At 35.9% G+C, this 20136-nt stretch overlaps 1 protein-coding gene across 3 annotated transcripts in view; it reads right to left on the reverse strand.

Annotated features, from left to right (window-relative positions):
- Positions 1-20136, reverse strand: part of LOC111044247 (reversion-inducing cysteine-rich protein with Kazal motifs) — a 430802-nt gene that overhangs the window by 39060 nt on the left and 371606 nt on the right. The window lies entirely within an intron of this gene.

Below are 20136 nucleotides of genomic sequence, written 5' to 3' on the forward strand. Positions count from 1 at the left end.
GATGCCAAGTTATGGACAGCTGTCCTTTTGCAGTGAGCTAACGCGATTGCCGTGGCTTTGCAAATTTTTAACTCATCATTTTATAAATGAACAGCAGTTTTTCCAAGTTGAATTCTCTCCTTTCTGTAATTTGCAGCGATCGATGGTTTTGTGCATAGTCAACTGGACTACAATTGGTTGTAAATCTACTTCTAAATCTATATCGGTTGTCAAGGTACTGAGCTTGGTGGCAGTTCCTACGGTGACGTTTCCTACGAGACAAAATTAAATCGTGGACCTTCCTACGAAGAACTGTTAGAGCCCAAAAGATATAAATAGCATGAGCCTAGGACTCCCACCACATGAGACTCAACTCTGATTTTTTAGGGTTGGGGGTAAGAGTTTGGACAGTTTGTTCTTGAAGGCCGGTATCCTTACTTCCAACATTCTGTACACTAGTACAGTATGCAGAGTGAGAGGGGATGATGTGTGAAAGAGACATTCTCACCCCTACATCCCTACCACGCCAGTCACTCTTCTACCATTTGAAAGTTGGGGTTCATGTTATAAATCGTGGCCTATACCTGTACTCAACTTGTATCTGTTACACGTGTCTCAAAGTATATGGTTATGTTATTCGAAATTTTACTGCTACTCTTCTGCATCTATGTGTGGGAGTGGGAGAGACGTTTGAGAAGTCCATGAGTATTTTTAGAACATCATGTTCATTTTGAAACGTTTATATTATATTATAGGGCTAGAATTAATTCTCTTAAATGTTGTTTTCCATCACGAACTGCTTATTATTTAATCACTTTTTGCTATTAGAAAAAACGACTAGCAGTCAGATATTTTACAATAAATGAATTAATCACTCACTGTGAAATGAGATCTTTCGGCAGGTTCGCCATCTTCTTGGTTGTGACAACTTGGTTGTAAAATATCTGACTGCTAGTCGTTTTTCTAATAACAAAAAGTGATTTAATTAATTTTCACTATTCTCATTATTTCATTATCATTCATTTTCATTATAAAAGCTTCATTAGCGAGCTATACAGAGTGAAAGATTTCGCCCAGAATTCAGTTCCTCTGGTGAAATACACCGATGCTGAATTGTTTGGGCACTAGTTTTTGAAAAACTTATGCTGAATTCATATGGAAAAATATCTGAAAAATTGAATAAAACTAGTCTGGAAGCTGTAGTGTGAGTAGTTTTTGAGAAAAAAGTTTAAATATGCAAAAAATCTAAGTAGAAAAACACAGACTTCTACGTTTGATGCCCAATAATTTTCTTTAATGACCAGTAAACAAATAATTTTTCGCAATAAAAAATGTAGAAAATTTAATTCTGAAAAGAATGATGTGAGCTGTGTAAATTGAATTTAAATAGAAGTTGAATAAAATGTATTATTATGTATATATTATATATATATATTATTTTTAGAATGACTTAAGAAGTTACTTTGTAAGAAATATCACTAATGAGAGTCCAACCATCAGCTACATATATAAATATATATATATATATATTTAAGAATGGCTTAAAAAGTTACTTTGTAAGAAGTATCACTACACGAGAGTCCAACCATCAGCTACATACAGTACATATATGAATATATAAAATATACGGTTATATATATATAAACGTATATTTTATATATTTATATATGTATGTAGCTATTATGCTACATATTTTTTTATTATTCGAAATCTCGTGTAGTAATACTTCTTACAAAGTAACTTTTTAAGCCATTCTTATATATATAACCATCAGCTACATACAAATAACAGTAACATTTACATTACTAGACAGATAACAGTACAAGATTCAAGTTGAGTAGAGGTAGCAGTTCTTCGTAGGGAGGTCCACAACTGAATTCTAGCTCAATGGAAACGCCACGTTTGATAGGTTCGTTGGAACCTCCACCATAGGAAGTGCGGTAAATGAACGGTGAAGAAGCTACCTTCAAGTGTACGAGTTTTGTTGATGTATATACGACCTTTGCGGTAGCCCCATGAAAAATAGATACAAGGTGACGGATCCTGTAAACGAGGAGGCCACTCCACATCTCCACGCAACGAAATGAGGCGTCCAGGGAAGTTCTGTCCTGGAAATTCCATAGTTTCTCTTGATGTATGGCATGTCGAAATCATACAGTAATATGTGTTTTCTAAATTGTGGCAAAAAGTGGTGCAATATTTTCAGATATCGATCTGGATTGATACTTGACAGTGACGTTTTTTCGAAAAAGTAAGGGTGCAATGCTGAAGTTTGCACTAATGCCACAACAAACAGTCAATTATTCGCCATTCATACAGAACATCAATCTTAGAGAATCTCAATCTTCATCCAACAACATTTCCTACACGTACATTTCGCTCCCCCCCCACCTAGCCAAATGGCAATTTGAGCATTACACATAGTTTGTGCATCGTTTGTGCACGAATGTGCACGACCACTTTGCATTTGTGCACGCAAACTGGACAAATTATTTGAAAATTTAATTAGGGGGGCTGGGGGAACGATAGCCCCCCCACTTAGTGTAATTGCGATTTGAGCATTACACATAGTTTGTGCATCGTTTGTGTACGAATGTGCACAATCACTCTGCGTTTGTGCACGCAAACTAGACAATTTTTTTGAAAATTTGATTAGGGGGGCTGGGGAAACGATAGCCACCCCCCCACTTAGTGTAATTGCGATATGAGCATTACACATTGTTTGTGCATCGTTTGTGCACGAATGTGCACGATCACTCTGCATTTGTGCACGCAAACTAGACAAATTATTTGAAAATTTGATTAGGGGGGCTGGGGAAACGATAGCCACCCCCCCCCCACTTAGTGTAATTGCGATTTGAGCATTACACATCGTTTGTGCATCGTTTGTGCACGCAAACTGAACAAATTATTTGAAAGTTCGATTAGGGGGGCTGGGGAAACGATAGCCCCCCCCCCACACTTGGTGTAAATGCGATTTGAGCATCAGACATCGTTTGTGCACGAATGTGCACGTACATGTAACGTTTGTGCACACTTTTTAAGCAAGGAAACGGGTCATCACAGGAGTGAGGTATAGTAGATAAGGTAAGGTGGGCTGGGGAAATGCTATCCTCCAAACAGTCAGAACACTCCAATTTTCGGTTCAATCGTTTGTGCTTCGTTCGTGCACGAATGAGCACATACATGTAACGTTTGTGCACACTTTTTAAGCAAGGAAATGGATCGTTGCAGGAGTGAGGTATAATACAACGGCCAAGGGGGCTGGGGGAAATGCTATCCCCCAAACCGTCAAAACACTCCAATTTTCGGCTCAATCGATTGTTCTTCGTTTGTGCACGAATGTGGCAGGATCTGCCACAAAAATTATCATCCAATGTCATACTTCCATTATATTGTACTATGTATGTCTATAAATATAATATAAGGAATGAGAAAATAGCACTACAATAGCAATAATAATAATTAATTATCAATCATGAGATATTTTTTTATAGACAGTGAGTTTTTTATATGTTTATTCCTTCACTTCCCGAAACAGAACTGTGAGTTAAAAAATTTTCTTCTAAAATTTTTTCCTCTTTAACCCCTCTTTGACTCTACTCATATTGTTTACTGATATTTTTTGCTTCAGATATTGAAATCCCATAAATATCGATGGAAAACTATCAGTATTTTTAAATATCGATTTTTTGATACTCATCCAAAATGCTTAGACATTAATTTTAATCTGTTCATTAACAGAATGAACAGATTTGGTAATCTGTTGATTGAATGTAATATAAAAAACTGACCCAACTTTTATGTAAGAGAGATGCATACAGAATGGGTGAAAAGTCCGAGAACGGCTCATTGCAACTTCATTTTTCTGATTAATAATGTGAATATCTTCAAAATGGTGGATCCAATATGGCAGACCAGATTTTCAAAGTCATACTAAAGTAGTATGTTCAATTTGAGAAGGATTCCCAGTCACACCCACCTTGGAATCACATTTTTTATGAAATACTAAGCCATTCTCATACTTTCTTCTCTCCTTTCTGCTTTGATTAATAATGTGAATATCTTCGAAACTATTTGAGATATCGATATGTTGTTTTTGGCATTCACTTCTTCTTGAAATTCCGTTTCAAAATCATGTATTGCATGACGACCTTCCTATTTAAAAAAATAAAGTTGCATTCAAAGTGGTGGATACAAGATGGCGGACCAGATTTTTAAAGCCATAGTAAAGTGATATTTCAAATTTGAGTACGATCCCCAATCACACCCACAGTCAAATTACTTTTGTTTATGAGATATTTATGTTTATATTGGTTATTGGTTATATTTATATTGGTTTATATTGAGGTATTATGGTTATATGTTTTTATGTTTATATTTATGTTTATGTTTGTGAGCCGTTCTCAGACTTTTCACCCACTCTGTATATGAACAGAAATGGTATTTTGAATTATGAAAAAAATGCCTTTTTAACTGAGATCAGATTTTATTTTTATACAAACCTGAAATGGCGGCTAATTTAAAAAGCCAATCTGAATTTCAAAAGAACAGAAATTAAGTTATTTGGTAGGCATTCTATTCCAATTTCTTTCAATAATAGGATGGGCACGTTAAATTGTCGGTTTCACTGAAGTATGACAGCGGTGAGGCCCATTGACGGCCTAAATGGTATATTTAGGATACACTAACAACATTATAATAGTATGGCCATGAGAGCTTTTTTCTCGCCGCCGCCATAAAGATTCCAAATATTTGAATAAATTTTGTAATGTAGCTTGAAGGGGATTGTAGGTAAAATTGCTTGCCTTTAATTATTAAAGCATATTTTACTTATGAATATAAAGCATATTTTCTGAAAGATGAATCTCCAAAAAATTACCAATCTAATTTTGAAATATGTTGTGATATTGTAGTTGGGGATATAAATAGGTAGTTAGTTTTATTAGTTTACAGCCGAGAAGTCTGACGAAATTATTATAAAGCACAACATGAATATAAACTGTGGAAGAGCCAACTGTTCTAGCCATAGTACTACTTTATGAATTACGCAAACATTTAGCACAAACTTTTATTATTAATCCATCCAAATTTAAAATTGTTTGTTTTATTCTAATTTATATTTTAGATTGTGATTTGGTGTAGAAATTTGAATGGACATAACCTATAATATTTGGACAATTTAAAACTAAATTAGGAAATTGAAGAAGTTTTAGGCAATAGCCTGTTTTTTCTTTTCCGATTATTGTATTTTTTGCTAACCTTAAGTAATTTAAAAAGAAAATACATGATAGCTGAAGACTTGTTTCATCAATTTCCATCACATTTTCCTGAAATAATCCTTCCCTGGGGGCGGCAAGGGACCTGGTTACCTACAACCCTTCCCCCCCGCTGATAGCGGGCCCGAAATTTGAAAGTGGTATCACATGATAGCTGAAGACTTGTTTCATTGATTTCCATCACATTTTCCAGGAAAACTCCGTCCCTGGGGGCGGCAAGGGACCTGGTTTAATACAATCTTCAGTAATAGGGTAATATGGTAATAGGGCAAGGAAAGTAAAAATAAACACTAGAATATGAATTTCAAGCACCAATGTATTAGTGACTGGACTTTAGTTCCTAGCGCCAAAGTATTTGATTAAAATAACTAGCTCCACGTATAAGTATATTGGATTCATTTCAGTATTGATGACTGCATAAAAGGCGGACGTACTTGCACAATCTTGCACATATTGCAGTGTTTTGTCTTGTAAAATTGGAGTGTTCTGACTGTTTGGGGGACAGCATTTCCCCTGCCCCCCTTGACCACTCTACTGTACCTTACACCTGCAACGACTCAATTCCTTGCTTAAAAAGTGTACACAAACCTTATATGTACGAGCACATTCGAGCACAAACGATTGAGCCGAAAATTGGAGTGTTCTGACTATTTGGAGGATAGCATTTCCCCATCCTCCCTTGCCACTCTACTATACCTCACTCCTGTGAAAACCCATTTCCTTGCTTAAAAAGTGTGCACAAACGTTACATGTACGTGCACATTCGTGTACAAACGATGCACAAACGATGTGTAATGCTCAAATCGCAATTACGCTAAGTGGGGGGGGGGGCTATCGTTTCCCCAGCCACCCTAATCGAATTTTCAAATAATTTGTTCAGTTTGCGTGCACAAACTCAGAGTGGTCGTGCACATTCGTGCACAAACGATGCACATACGATGTGTAATGCTCAAATTGCCATTTGGCTAGGTGGGGGGGCCAGTGAAATGTACGTATTTCACGCACAGCAGACAAGGCAAGGCTATCTCTTGCTCGGCACTCTCATCAACTTCTCACAACGTCTACAGGAGTGTTGTGCCGAAATTTATTTTTTTTCAAAATTATAACTTTTCCTAGATAAAATTTTATTAGAGTGCTGGATTGACTTGCGATTCTCACGGTATCGGTGTAGTTTCATTATGTAATTAAGCACATTATGTAATTAAATTCTAGTATTTCCTCTATTGTTTTCCAACGTTTTTCTTTGAATACTTAGAATTGTTGTAGACGCAAAATCATAATAAAAAATCAGTTGAACGTCCATTCTATTGCTGAGTCTTCTACTTTGACTGAGGGAATTTTCCTGTACATATTCTGTCCTTGTTAGTTTTATTCCTTTCTCGTTTTATTGAGGGAAATTATTGTCCCCACCACGTCCTTTGTAATTTGGTATTTTTAATGTATAATATTGCTAGCCCTGTTACCTATTTTTTTAGCCTGATTCGGTCGACTTGGAGACCTGAACGAGAGACCGCTTTTAGATTCTGTAGAGTACAGACATGTTTTTGAGCTAAATTATATCTTTGTCTGATTGAATCATGACATACTCATCTTGCTTTTCGTTCTCTCTTGGAGACTAAAATTTTATAATCGGGTGTGCCCAAAGAAGATAATTTAGAATAAAATTTAGAATTTAGAAATAGGCCGACACATCTAGAAAATACCTGAGTCTATACCTAATTCATGCAGGTGAACGGGCTAGAGTCAAGAAACTTCAATTAATCTTGCCATGCCTGATTTAATAGGTTTATACTATAGAAAATCACTACAATTTGAAATAATTGAAAAATACAAACAGTTTCAATAAACATTGGCAACTAAAATTGAACAACAGAAACAACAATTTCATGTTACTTTGTTGACATTCTTCATCTGATTCGGGGGCGCATTACTATCCCCGTTTAGATAGCAATACGTCACAAAACCAAACAATATCAGTCATCAAATAACAAATAATTAACTTCAACATAAAATTACTCAAGAAAGAAAAGCCCGTTGAACCCAAGTTTCGTCGATAGTAACCCATATAACCATTTCATAATAATTTTGAATCCCCACTTTTGATTGACATTCTCGAATGAACCTTTGTTTCACTACACTGCACTTTCGTTGGTCTGTACGTTGCTTTATCGTCGGGGTTACAGTACCTTGTTTTTGGCGGTGAGCTTTTACCGGTTGAATTTGGCTTGACGGCGACGTCCTCTTACGTCCCTAGACCTGTCGTCTGAAGGGTGTCTTGAAGCGGTGTTACATAAAGTTGTGGAACCAAGGGGTGGTAGTACAAGAAGTTGGTTTGGGGACACACATGAACCGCTGTAAATAAATGTATTACAGCATTAATTTCTAACTCTTCCTACAATTCATCAAAAGCTAAAACAGGAGTTTATTCTGTTATTTAATTTAGATTTTATCTTGACGATCTGATTTCCTTCTCAAAATTTAACAGATTTAAAACAAATTTACTTGCCAGGGTGTCATTAATCTACAATGCAACTTTATGAAAACACTCGTAATAAATTAATATAATGCTTTTAGAAAAATGAATACTTCATTAATTATGATGTTAACTTTTATGATATTTTTCGTTTGGTTTGCAAAATCAAATATAATTCTTCATATAGTAGCTCGACTAGTATTATTGGAAACTTGTGCGCTAGCCAACATTTATTAATATTAATTTCATGGAAAAGAAAAACTTTCTTCTTTGTCTATTAAGATTTCTATCATAAAAAATTTACTAAATCATTCAAAAGCCTTAATGACATAAGAAAACAGAGTCTGAAAAATATAAATTAAAAAAAATGTCATAAACTCAATATGAACAGTTCTTAAAAGTTTCATTTCAATTTAAAGGCTATCTTCCTGACTTTCAGCAATACTCTACGATAATATATCTCCAGGAACAATAACTCAAATGTAACGTAACTGAAAACTTTCTATACTTCTGTAGAAAAAAATTATAAGTATCTTCCATCACTAATAAAATCAAAAGGATTATTCTCAATCAATATTATTAACTTGAAAAATAACAGGCTTTGTTGATAAAATCTTTTGATTGAAGTTTCACTTAAATAATTTCCCTAAATTATATTTTAACCTTAGTTTACGTACCTTAGCGGTTATTTGAAGAAACAATTATTCGTACATGATGAAGAAACACAATTAAACCTTTCAGGACATGGCACTACTAGAAAATTTAAACTTTAATAAAAAATAAAACTAGCTCCTACATTAACTAATGAAATACTTGTAAACCTGCCCAAAAAGGGCGACACATAATGACTACATCTTTACTCTTGTAGTGCTCCTAGCAAAGTGTCCTCCGGAACGTAATCTGGTCTGTCGGCTGGGGAATCCCCACTACTGTATTTAGAAACAGGTCTCCTATTGGGCGAATGGAATCAATTTGACCAATCGTCGCGTGGCTTCTACAGCCTTTGGACCAAATAGTAACTGCAAAATCGGTAGTTTGTTATAATTTCAATGCTTGCTGTTTTCCAACTTATCGCATTATATGTCACGACAAGAAGGCTAAGTTTTAGAGATAATTCCATAATCTACATTCCTCGACGACTCGGAGCCACAATTTTTAAATATCTATCATGGGAAACTCGAAGTCATGGCCGTTCATAATAGAGAGAGAAAATAATTTATTTCGCTAACTCACTTACAATAATGGCTCTAGTCTATTGCGTATTAAATTTACTATTATAACTTGGGAAAAGGCCTGAATTAAAGACAGTGCCCGGCACACGGGAATCATGTATTCCATCAGTTTTTAATCGCTCATCTTTTCTTCAATAACTTGTTTATGGAGTATTTTAATTAATTCAGAGCGGTTGACTGCTGCACTTTATTATTATTGTAGGCTTTGGATTAGTAACAGTCGAAAACCCATTTTAGGGTTTTTTTGTGTGTGTGTATTCTTAAATACTCTGTACTGTAGAGTACAGACATGTTTTTGAGCTAAATTATATCTTTGTCTGATTGAATCATGACATACTCATCTTGCTTTTCGTTCTCTCCTGGAGACTAAAATTATATAATCGGGAATCATGTATTCCATCAGTTTTTAATCGCTTATCTTTCCTTCAATAACTTATTTATGGAGTATTTTAATTAATTCAGAGCGGTTGACTGCTGCACTTTATTATTATTGTAGGCTTTGGATTAGTAACAGTCGAAAACCCATTTAAGGGTTTTTTTGTGTGTGTGTATTCTTAAATACTCATTCGAGGATCGAGCTGTAACTATGCCTTGCTGTCGAACGAGGGCTGACGAATTCGCCGACCGAGATGGCCGGTGATATCGGACATCTGACCTTGCCGTGCGGGGCTGAAAGACGATCTTCGATCTGACGCCACTAGCCCGATGCCTGGAGGCCATCACCCTCCACCCTCATCCATCACCTTCTGGACACCGGACTCGAGGACGACAGATCTTAGATAAGTACTTGATACCCCCCACTACAGTATCAGATGTGCCCCCGTAAATTTGGTCTCTTAAAGACATGAATTTTTGGTCTCTTAAAGACGTAAGTTATTCTATTTGGTCTCTTAAAGACATGAGTATTTGGTCTCTTAAAGACTTATTGTATTTGGTCTCTTAAAGACATGAGTATTGGTCTTTTAAAGACAGATTGATTATTGATTATCCATGTAAAGATGTATAGTGTAATATTTTCTATATTATTTTCATTATTATAAGAGCAGTCAGTCAACCACATATCTATGTTTTTATTTCCAAAACCCTCAAACTACTAGAATTAGGATCACTTTATTGATACGATTCAAGTCCGCAGACCTCATGGCCTAGCACAATTTCAACAACTAAGCCTTCTCCGACAAAATCATTTGTCACCTGGAGATCGGCTCTGTGTTTGATCAAAAACGGACGCTACTCAATATTCCAAAACACTTTTTGCAAAATGGAATCGATTTATTAATGACAGTTTATAAATACAAATCATCAATCTCGCAGTTATCACACTATCAAAATTCCCAATGATCATATTTTGAACTCATCTATTGTAGTCTTGGATATTTTCTTAACTATTTGTACAGAATATCCTTGATTAGAGAATGGAAAGTGTTCAATTCCTATACATAGACTATTCCCGTATCATGTTAATGGAGAAATATTGGTACTGATATTCAGAGTACAAAGTACGTCCCACATACAGAGGAATTATTTCGACTGTGATCATTGTAACGAATGAAACAAAGTATCGTCGAAATGAACGCACAATGTCTCTTTCCGCCAAATTTGGTAGCAGGGAGAGGAAGTCCATTCTTGTTTGCCGAAATGCCGAAATGCAATCATGACGAGTGCTTGGAATAAAAAGGCAATCAGTTTGGGAATCCAGAGGGTTGAGGCATTCCTGCAACCCCTTCCCCGGCCTACTACTGGCCTGCAAAAACGTAGAGAAAGTAATAGCAGCATGAACGAGACCAATAGCGAGCGTCTCATTGAACTGATAAGCTCCTGAAGAAAATTTTAATCATTCATTTCCTTTCACTCTCATCCTCCTCCGATTTTCCTAATTGTCCTCCACTCTCATTTAGTAGGGTTGCGATTTCGTCTGTAAAAGTGCTCTATGATCGATATTGAAATGCAAGAAATACAAGAAATGAAATTCTCGAATCGATGATTCCAATGACTCCACCATGCTACAACAAGATTCTTTATTTGAATATATTTGTTGATATATTCATATCTGATATATCAATATCGTATCCACTCTTAGATCTGGATAAATATCAATGTTCCCCATGATGATGAATGAGAAGACAGATCATAAAGCACTTTAGAAATCATGATCAAAGAAATTTAATAGGATTGCAAATTATATAATAATTTATTAATATGAAATTAAGTAACAATAAATTATGTTTCAATTGAATATTATTAGCGTCTCGATTGGATTGATCTGCCTCTCAATCAAAATTGAGAATCCATCTTGATTGAGATGGCACCAATTTATTGATATAATTGATGTGAAGCAATGCCTTTTGATGTCATTGATATAATATGTGGCAGTATTACGGGAGATGTCATTGCCCATTGATGTCATTAGGGAGCAATATCGTAAGCAATGTCATCGCCTATTGATTGCTTATCATTGATAATCAAATCCCATTCCATTATTATGGATCCAGAACATTTTTGCTCGTATCCTCTAATATTGATTGATAAAATGTAAAACTTATCAATGAAACCGATTTTTATTTCAAGCTTATTTCATCAAACGTGTCTGCTCTTCTCTGAAATAATGAGTCTGAATTCGGTGTCATTCAGCGCGTCTCACACTCCGATGGCGATTGAAGGCAATGTTGTAGGTATGGAGGGAGGGGTGTAAGGGGGTATGTTTCATACACATACAGACAGAATAGATGTCGGTCGATGATGATACAGCCGTTGGGTAATGTAGTGACGTTCTGATGCGGACAGTGAGCCATTAATCTCTCTCGACAGTTGCAAACGGCTCGGCCGCCGATATTTGTTCTAAAAAAGAAAATGATCGGTGCCCGTTATTTTTCTGTAGCGCGGCAGTTGTAAGTCGGGGGGCAGTTGAAAACAGAAAAATGAAAAATGCGAAAGTATGATGACACCGCTTCTTGCCAGTATTGGGCCAACCCTCTGCTACAACTCCAGCTGGAATGTGAAAGCCCTTCTCCGCCAAACGTACGAGTTGTTATTGTTTCATAAAATGCGCCGCTCAACTTTAGTGTGTCATCTCGCCCCCATTCTCCATCCTCCTGCATGTGTTCTGTCGCCAGCAGGACCAGTCTCAGCGGTTGCTCCTCAAAACTCACTCACCGCTGACTGGCGTTGTCACATTGTCTCCAAATTCAACTTTAATAGTAGACGGATGACTGAAATAATTAATGATGAATACGTAAGTTGCGCACACTTCATACAACTGCCAGTGACAGTTATTCGCCTAATTGTGTGATACATCAATCAATTCTCTATTGAAAAAGAATTTAATGTGTTAGCTACTCATAATTTGTTTAGTGGAGAGACTTCAGTTGAACTGTTGTTCCTGGAACAAAAATAGAATATAGACCCCAAGTTTGAAGTCCAGTTTATGAAGTCATTTAGAAGAGAAATATTGTTAGGAACAGACATGCCATATTTTATCACAAATACACCAGATCAACTTTTGCTCATTCATTTGATGTAGAGGATATCTATAATTCAAAAATGATATTTTTGAAAAATTGACCTAACCAGTCGATACATTCTGTGGATCTAGGATTACTCGTATGTATGTATTCTGTTCTGAAACACCCTCTTCAAAATGAGCGAAAGGCTTCTAGGGATGGATGAAATTGATACTCTACTCAGGAACTGTTTCCTCAGTTACCTGGCCAGAGGATTCGGAGAAAAGAAGATCGAACTGCTTTGCAGAATGTACATTTTTATGTTTTCTCCTTACATTTTAAGCCACTCTCCCGTCTTTTCAAAAACAGAGGCAGTAAAACTCAACATGTGCCAAGGCTCTTATCACTATTCAAGAATACATTACTATCTATCTACTTGAAAAAATCATGTAATCTTTTTGTGAGTTTTTAAGAAGATTTTCAAAGAAATTATCTGCTGAAGAGCCGTAAGATGTAAAAGATATAAATCATATTACCTGACTGAGGGAGCTTGGAATATTATGAATCAGTTTTATGATGAAAGTGTAGGAAGAATGTATTTTGCAGTATGTTAAACTAAGAAACTTGGCATCCATTTCATTCATGTAATAGCTTTCCATTCACACAAAATTCCAATTTTTTTGTCTTCAATAAGCAATTCATTGAAGTCTGAGAAACTGCATGATGACCATGTTATATCATGGATGAAATAATCAGTGTAGAGTTGAGCAATAATTTGATAATAATACAAATTATAAACTTCCAGTACAAAACTACTGTGCTTGAAAGCTAATTTTGGAATTTCAATTATGAATACTATTAGAAATGAATATTAGTCATTGATGATAAAGATATTATTGAGTTTCCAATTTCCAAGTTTACTCTATCACCATTGAACAAGTAATTTGAAATATAGAAAGAGATTCCATTGAAAGAGTATTGAACTCTTATTGAACTGGACTTTCGAATGGGCTTTCGAAGATGTGATGAATTTTTAATGCTGATCAAAATGAAGGCAAATGTTACGCTGTTATTTTAAAAAAAAGCTTCCAAACAGACTCTCTTTTCTTCTATAGTGGAATCCTCGGGAGGACCTCCAGGATTTATCACGCCTTTCCGTGGTAGAGAGCTTTGTTGCTTTCTCTACAATCGTTTTTCAGCCTTTACAAATGGCTGCATCACTGTTTCACTTCGAAATACAATGGATCAAGAGTGAAATCCCCTTTACAATTCACATTTGCTTCTTCCCTAGCTCAGTATCTTCGAGTGAGTAATTGATCTTCTGAATTAGTGAGGAAGATGCTGGAATTATTTCAATGAGTGAGAACTTCAATCGATTATTGAGGAATCTTGTAATGAATTAAACACTTGACATACAATTGTCGAATATCTAGAACATTGAACTCATCATATATTTCATTTGATGGCGTTCGAATGAGTTTATTCAGAGCTGTTTTAATAATTCGTTTCTGTGTAATGAGTAGAGGATTGAGTATGGATTTGTACGCCCCTCCATAGGCTAAAATTCCGGCAGTTATCACAGATTGGACGTAAGCAAAATAAACTTTTCTCAAATCATCTATTGTTAAGAATTGGCGTAGGTTTAGGAATATGTAAATAGATCTCCGGATTTTGTTTTTCAAGTGGTTTATGTGGTCTGACCATTTTAATTTATCGTCAACTATAATGCCCAAATATTTATATGAACTGACTCGCTCAATGGACTCGCAGCGGCAATGAATATTGTTAGGGTTTAAACAAGAATGTAAAGTTATTGAGTCAATGGGAGGATCCTGACTTTTTCGCAGAGAAACTTCAATGAATTTGGACTTTCCTATATTGAGTGTTAATATATTTTGGTCAAACCACGCTTTCAACAGGTGTAGGTCAGTGGATGCCTTTTGATACATTTCGTCTCTATTTCTACCGGTAACATGTAGCGCTGTGTCATCAGCGAATAAGGAAAGGCTGCCAGTGAGAGGTAGTTTAGCCAGGTTATTGATATAGATTAGGAATAATAATGGTCCCAATGTGCTTCTTTTTGATCTCCATCGATTGTCTCGAGAGATTGTCTCGTGGGGAAACGCCTTGTTCTTCTCAGTATCATTTTAGCACCTAGAATATCGTTTGTGAAGCTGTAAGGTATGAAATATTGGTTCAGACTTCTATATTGGTTGAGGACTATATATTGGATTTAAAATTTTCTCTTCACATTCCTTTGATAAAGGATACTCTGCTTTTGCACTTTAACTTGGATACTTTGGAACTAAACTAGTTCGTGCGGCTTTGTACTTTGAAGTCTCGCCTTCTCAATACATGTACGTTGAGCAGGTGGCTTGCTTCCTCGTTTACCTGTTGATGAGGTCTTGCCTCGTGTTTTTCTACAAATCATAGGACTTCACTAATGACTGTCACCACTCCCAGATCGCGATGGAGATCAGATTTCCTGATCAGAATTCCTGATGTACCAAGGATCGTCCACACAACTCCTGAGTATTTTATCCTGGAAGCGCTGGATTATGTCAGCATTGGATGGTCGAATGCAGCGCCATAGGTGAATTTCGTGGGTCCATATCGGCTTGAGAATTTGCTTGTAAAAATCAATCTGTTTAGAATTGGCAACTTTGATGTCCTCCCAAATAGCCAGTACATTCCTTGAATATGATACCAAGTTGTTCTATTTTATTATTTACATGCTTCCAGCTAAGCTAGTCATCTAGCTTTATGCCCAGATATTTTGCGGTGCTGGAGTATGGCCAAAATACTCCTATAATTATATTGCGTATTCTCATATTAATATTCCTATATAAATTGAGTGTTATGTGGGATAAATGTTTGTGAAATGTGAGATATGTGTTTTTGTTTGTAAGATTAACATGAACTACCTTTGCTCCATTCAAATTAATAAGCCAGTGCTTTGTGCTTTTAAGAGCCATGTGATTGCCAAAACATTCCTAAAAGGATAATGAGAGAGAGAGAGAGAGAGAGAGAGAGAGAGAGAGAGAGAGAAAGAGAGCTCTCAATAGTAATTCCTGAAAATTTATGTTTTAATGTATAACACGCCTGAATCAGCAAACACAGTATTGTACTGAATCAGCACATCCAGTGCTGTATTTGAACAGTACTACACTACATCCCTTAAAACTAGCCCTTGCCTCATCCATTGAACCCTCATACTAATTCTACTTTAATCGAGCATTCCAGTCCAAACATTTCTGAGAAAAACCACTACCATTCCAATTCATTCTTCACTCTTGATCCAATTATAGTGATATTTCCCATAATACAAATGAAAAAGCTCACCTTTGTTTTAATTTAAATTTAATACAAATTGACTCTACATAACTGCATCAGTAGCTGTCATTACTTTTGGAGAACTCTTTAAATGTGGTGGGATACAAATTTTTAGCAATAAAACTGATGTTAGAGTGCGTGAGCCCTCAGTGAGAAAGCATCGAGAATTGGTGAAAGGCAAATAAACTGAAAGTCAATGTCGAGAAGACCTGTTTGATGGATTTTTCTATTAGTAATTCCAACCGCCCGGAATTCTTCAATTTACTTAATTTCAAGTTGGATTCAAAGCAAATCAAATAAACTGGTGCTTGTGGTTTTCTAGGGATCGAGGTTGATTCTGGATTGAGGTGGAATCATCATGTGGACGAGGTCGTGAAGCGACTTAGTAGGGCAACATTTGCGATATCAAGATTAACGACGAGTCTGAACAAGAAAGTAGTATTCTCGGCTTATTATGGTTACTTTCAACCGCTACTGACCTACGGCTTGATCTTCTGGGGCTCATCAACTGGAATTGTCAGAGTTCAATTCAATTCAATTCAATTCGTTTATTTCCACTTGGCATACAATACATGTACATATTTATATTTGATATTCAACAAAATAAGAATCACATTTTTACAAAAACAGTAGAAATAACATATTGATTGAGTGGAATCCCCCCAGTAAGACTATGCGTCTGAGATTGGGGGACAGTTCCTGCAAGCAGTATTATTCAATAAGTAGTTATAATTATGGTATTATATTTACTATAAATTACAATGTGTGAAATTAAAATTACACAACTAAGATTCAGATAACAGTAGGTGAATTATAAGTGATAACATAATATAGTGTTGGGTGTAGCTTGATATCTAGAGTGGGAGAGCAAGAGGACACAAAAACCGGAGGTAATTTATTGTTTTATAAGCCTCTATTATGTTTTGAAAATCTAAATACTTGAACGTTAGGTATGAGTGTATAAATGAATTTAGCATTTCGAAATATTAATGTATAACGTTATTCCCCAATGCATTTACTCTTGCTAGGTGTAAGGTGAGTGAATTAGCCTCTCAAGGCACAGAAGCGAGTGGTCAGGATGATGCTGGGGAAACCTCCCAGAACCCCTTGCAGGCCACTGTTCCATGACGCTTCCCTGTCTATACATACTCGAGGCTGCACTACATGGACTCAAACATAGAGCTTCCTGGGCTAGAGGATCAGATATACATGGGTACAACACGAGGTCTAGGAATGCTCTAAGACTAGATGCTCATAGAACGTCTTTTTTCCAAGGTAGTGCTGATCACATGAGCAGGAAAATATTGAACTTTCTCCCACCTGTTATATCTGAGATTGACTCTGAAGTTTTGTTAAAGATTGAGTTGAAGGATTGGCTGATCGAAAAATCCTTTTACAGTATAATGGAATTTTTTGAATTGAGACATTTTTAAAATGATGTGATTCTTGCCATCTTGGCAGCGAATTGAATTATTTCTTGTTATTTAAATATCTTAATATTTTTACAATGTAATTTACCATTGTGACTATGTATTTGACTTGTGCCAGTATTGTATTATTGTACAATGCATGACATCAATAAAATTGAAATTGAAATTGAAATTGAAATCATCCGAGTAATTGGAGAACGAATATTTTGAGAAGGACGATTGAAAATAATTATTATTGTGTCATGACTGATTATTTACTGTTTAATCATCTGCATGAATAACTCATCCAAGAGTAACACAATTTACACATTGTTTCAAACGTGAACAATTGAGTACAGCTTTGATCCTTGTTGAGACCATCAATCACTGTATTGCATAATTGCTGCTCATAACTCTGATGTGACTTCCTCTAACTAGACATCCAAGAGTATTAATTTGGCTCTGACGCATTTGATCTCAAGTAGCTTGTCGTCTAATTCTAGATTGATGATTACTCACAGGTGATGTAGTTTAGTCTAGCAAATCTTCGAATAATCTGTATTAGAAAACGTTGAATTATCTTAAACACATCGAAATTTCTGTCAAGTAATAGAGAGAACGAGTTGTGCGTCTTCAAATACTCAATATATAGGCCTATTTTATTAAAAAAATATAACAATAGAATAGATATTTACAAGTACTTAAAATGCTGTGATTGCGTATAGGGTGAGCGAAGTCGGTAAAATGTTCCCTTATTTCATATATAGAAATCGTCGAAACACAAAGAATTCCTCTATGATTGTGCACAAGCTGTTGATCTCCAATATGGAGCCGAAATGAATTTCGGATCTCGCAACTCACGATAAAAGGGCGTGCACATCTCTCCCATTTTCCATCAGGGGATTCACTGACTCTACCAGGTGTTTCATCTTCAACTTGTGACTGAATTATTTTTCCGTAAATCATTTTCTCCGATCAAAGCAGCATCTATATAATATATAAAAGCGAAATGGCACTCACTCACTGACTGACTGACTCACTCACTCGTAGAACTAGAAATCTACCGGACCAAAAACGTTCAAATTTGGCAGGTATGTTCAGTTGGTCCTTTAGAGGCGCACTAAAAATCTTTTGGCAATATTTTAACTCTAAGGGTGGTTTTTAAGGGTTTAAAGTTCGTCTTTTAGCATATATATTCTTCTTATTCTCTTAATTATAATTGAAAAAAGGCCATACCATATGTTAATATAGAACTATAATCTAGAGAGAGTACCTCTTCGAAACAGTGTTGTTAACTGGTAACTAAATTAATAATTTTGTCAGGTTGGCATTAAGTTGAGTTGACTTTGTTAGGTTGGCACCAAGTTGAAGATTGAAATGCATTTTTCGCGGAAAAATTGATTGGGCACTGCTACTTCAATCAGAGCTATTCCTGGGAATATTATATTACTAGCCATCAGGCTCGCTTCGCTCGCCATATCCGTTTAGCCAGACGTTTAGTCTGGACCCCCGATTGGATCGTCCTAACATATGATAAAAATGCTCAAATGGAAAATGCAGGCGAGCGAAGCGAGCCTGCTGATCTCATTCTTGGACGATCCAGTCGGGGGTCCAGGCTAGGCGGATATGGCGAGCGAAGCGAGCCTGACGGCTAGTTATCTATAGAATTGAGTTGTATGTGATTCGTTGAACGGAGTATGATTTTTTTTGTAATCAGCAATAATTTATTGTAATTTGTAACTGGTTAAATAATTTATGTTTTTTAAGAAATAAACTTTTTTGTTTGTAACAGAGAAAATACAGATACAATAATACCTGATACTGAATCTAATTATTTCTTCAATAGAATGCGAATGAAAATGATAATATTAGACAAAATATCTCCTATGATTTGAGTTACATCAATTTGATCGGACATAGGAAGAGTAAATTAGGAACACAACATTTGAACACATTAGTCTCTTTCATTCCAGTTATTCATAGTGGTAAGGTATTGGAAGTATAAACAGTAGTAGACGAAGTATAAGGTCGTAACAGTCATTTTGAAATTTTCAACAATCATTATTCATCCAGAATAGTATTGGGAAGAACAAGAATAGAACAACATAAATGGTCACCACACACTCTTGGATACTCTTTTACTGAGAAATGTCGATTAGAATGAATTTAATATCATAATTTGATCACGTGGAGAAAGATCAAACCAAGAAACCGTATAACGTTCTCTAATTTTACTATCCTTCTCCAAAACGAGATTTTAAACCTCTTTGATTTGCTGGAATCAATCGATTCCCTTTGCTTGCCTCTTGATATGATGATTGCATTTTTGGTGATTCAAGCGGTCCAGCAGGTTGAATCGTGATAAAGAGCCATCACTGCTCAGCTGAACAGTCATACTACTAACTGTTCCATCTCGGAGCACGCATCACGCGCACGTGCTGAGCAGAGAGGACCGACGTTTCCTCTCGCAGACGCGGCACTTAGTTGGGATCGAAGCTCAGGTGGGAATGGTGCAGGAAATTACTTGGAAAGTGGAGATGAGGTTGGAAAAGAGTCACGGATTCCAATGACATTCCTGCTCAACTTCTGATCCAACGACCGGTGGAATGTTCAATAGATCTGAAATTGAGAGCTCTCTACAAATATTGACTCTCCGAGATGTCTTCCGCCTCGCTACGCCTTCCATCAAAGCAAGAGTTCAGAGTCCCGATATGATATTTATTATGATTTGGCTGGACCAGATAATTTATTTTGCCTCAATATAATGTCAACGTTGTGTAATGTGTAAAAGTAGTTGTAACTCCTTCATGTTTTATAGCTGTATTATAGCATGAGCTACAGAACAAGTCATTGACGTATTACATAATATACTAATTCATAATGGAAAATTTATAGTGAATAAAATCATATATCCTCTTAATAAACTTACTTCAGTTAGCTTTGTAGCATTCTCATACATATTCGGTATAAGAACAAATCAGTAATTAATTT

The sequence above is a fragment of the Nilaparvata lugens genome, chromosome 1, assembly GCF_014356525.2.
Source record: "Nilaparvata lugens isolate BPH chromosome 1, ASM1435652v1, whole genome shotgun sequence".
Taxonomy (NCBI): Eukaryota; Metazoa; Arthropoda; class Insecta; order Hemiptera; family Delphacidae; genus Nilaparvata; species Nilaparvata lugens.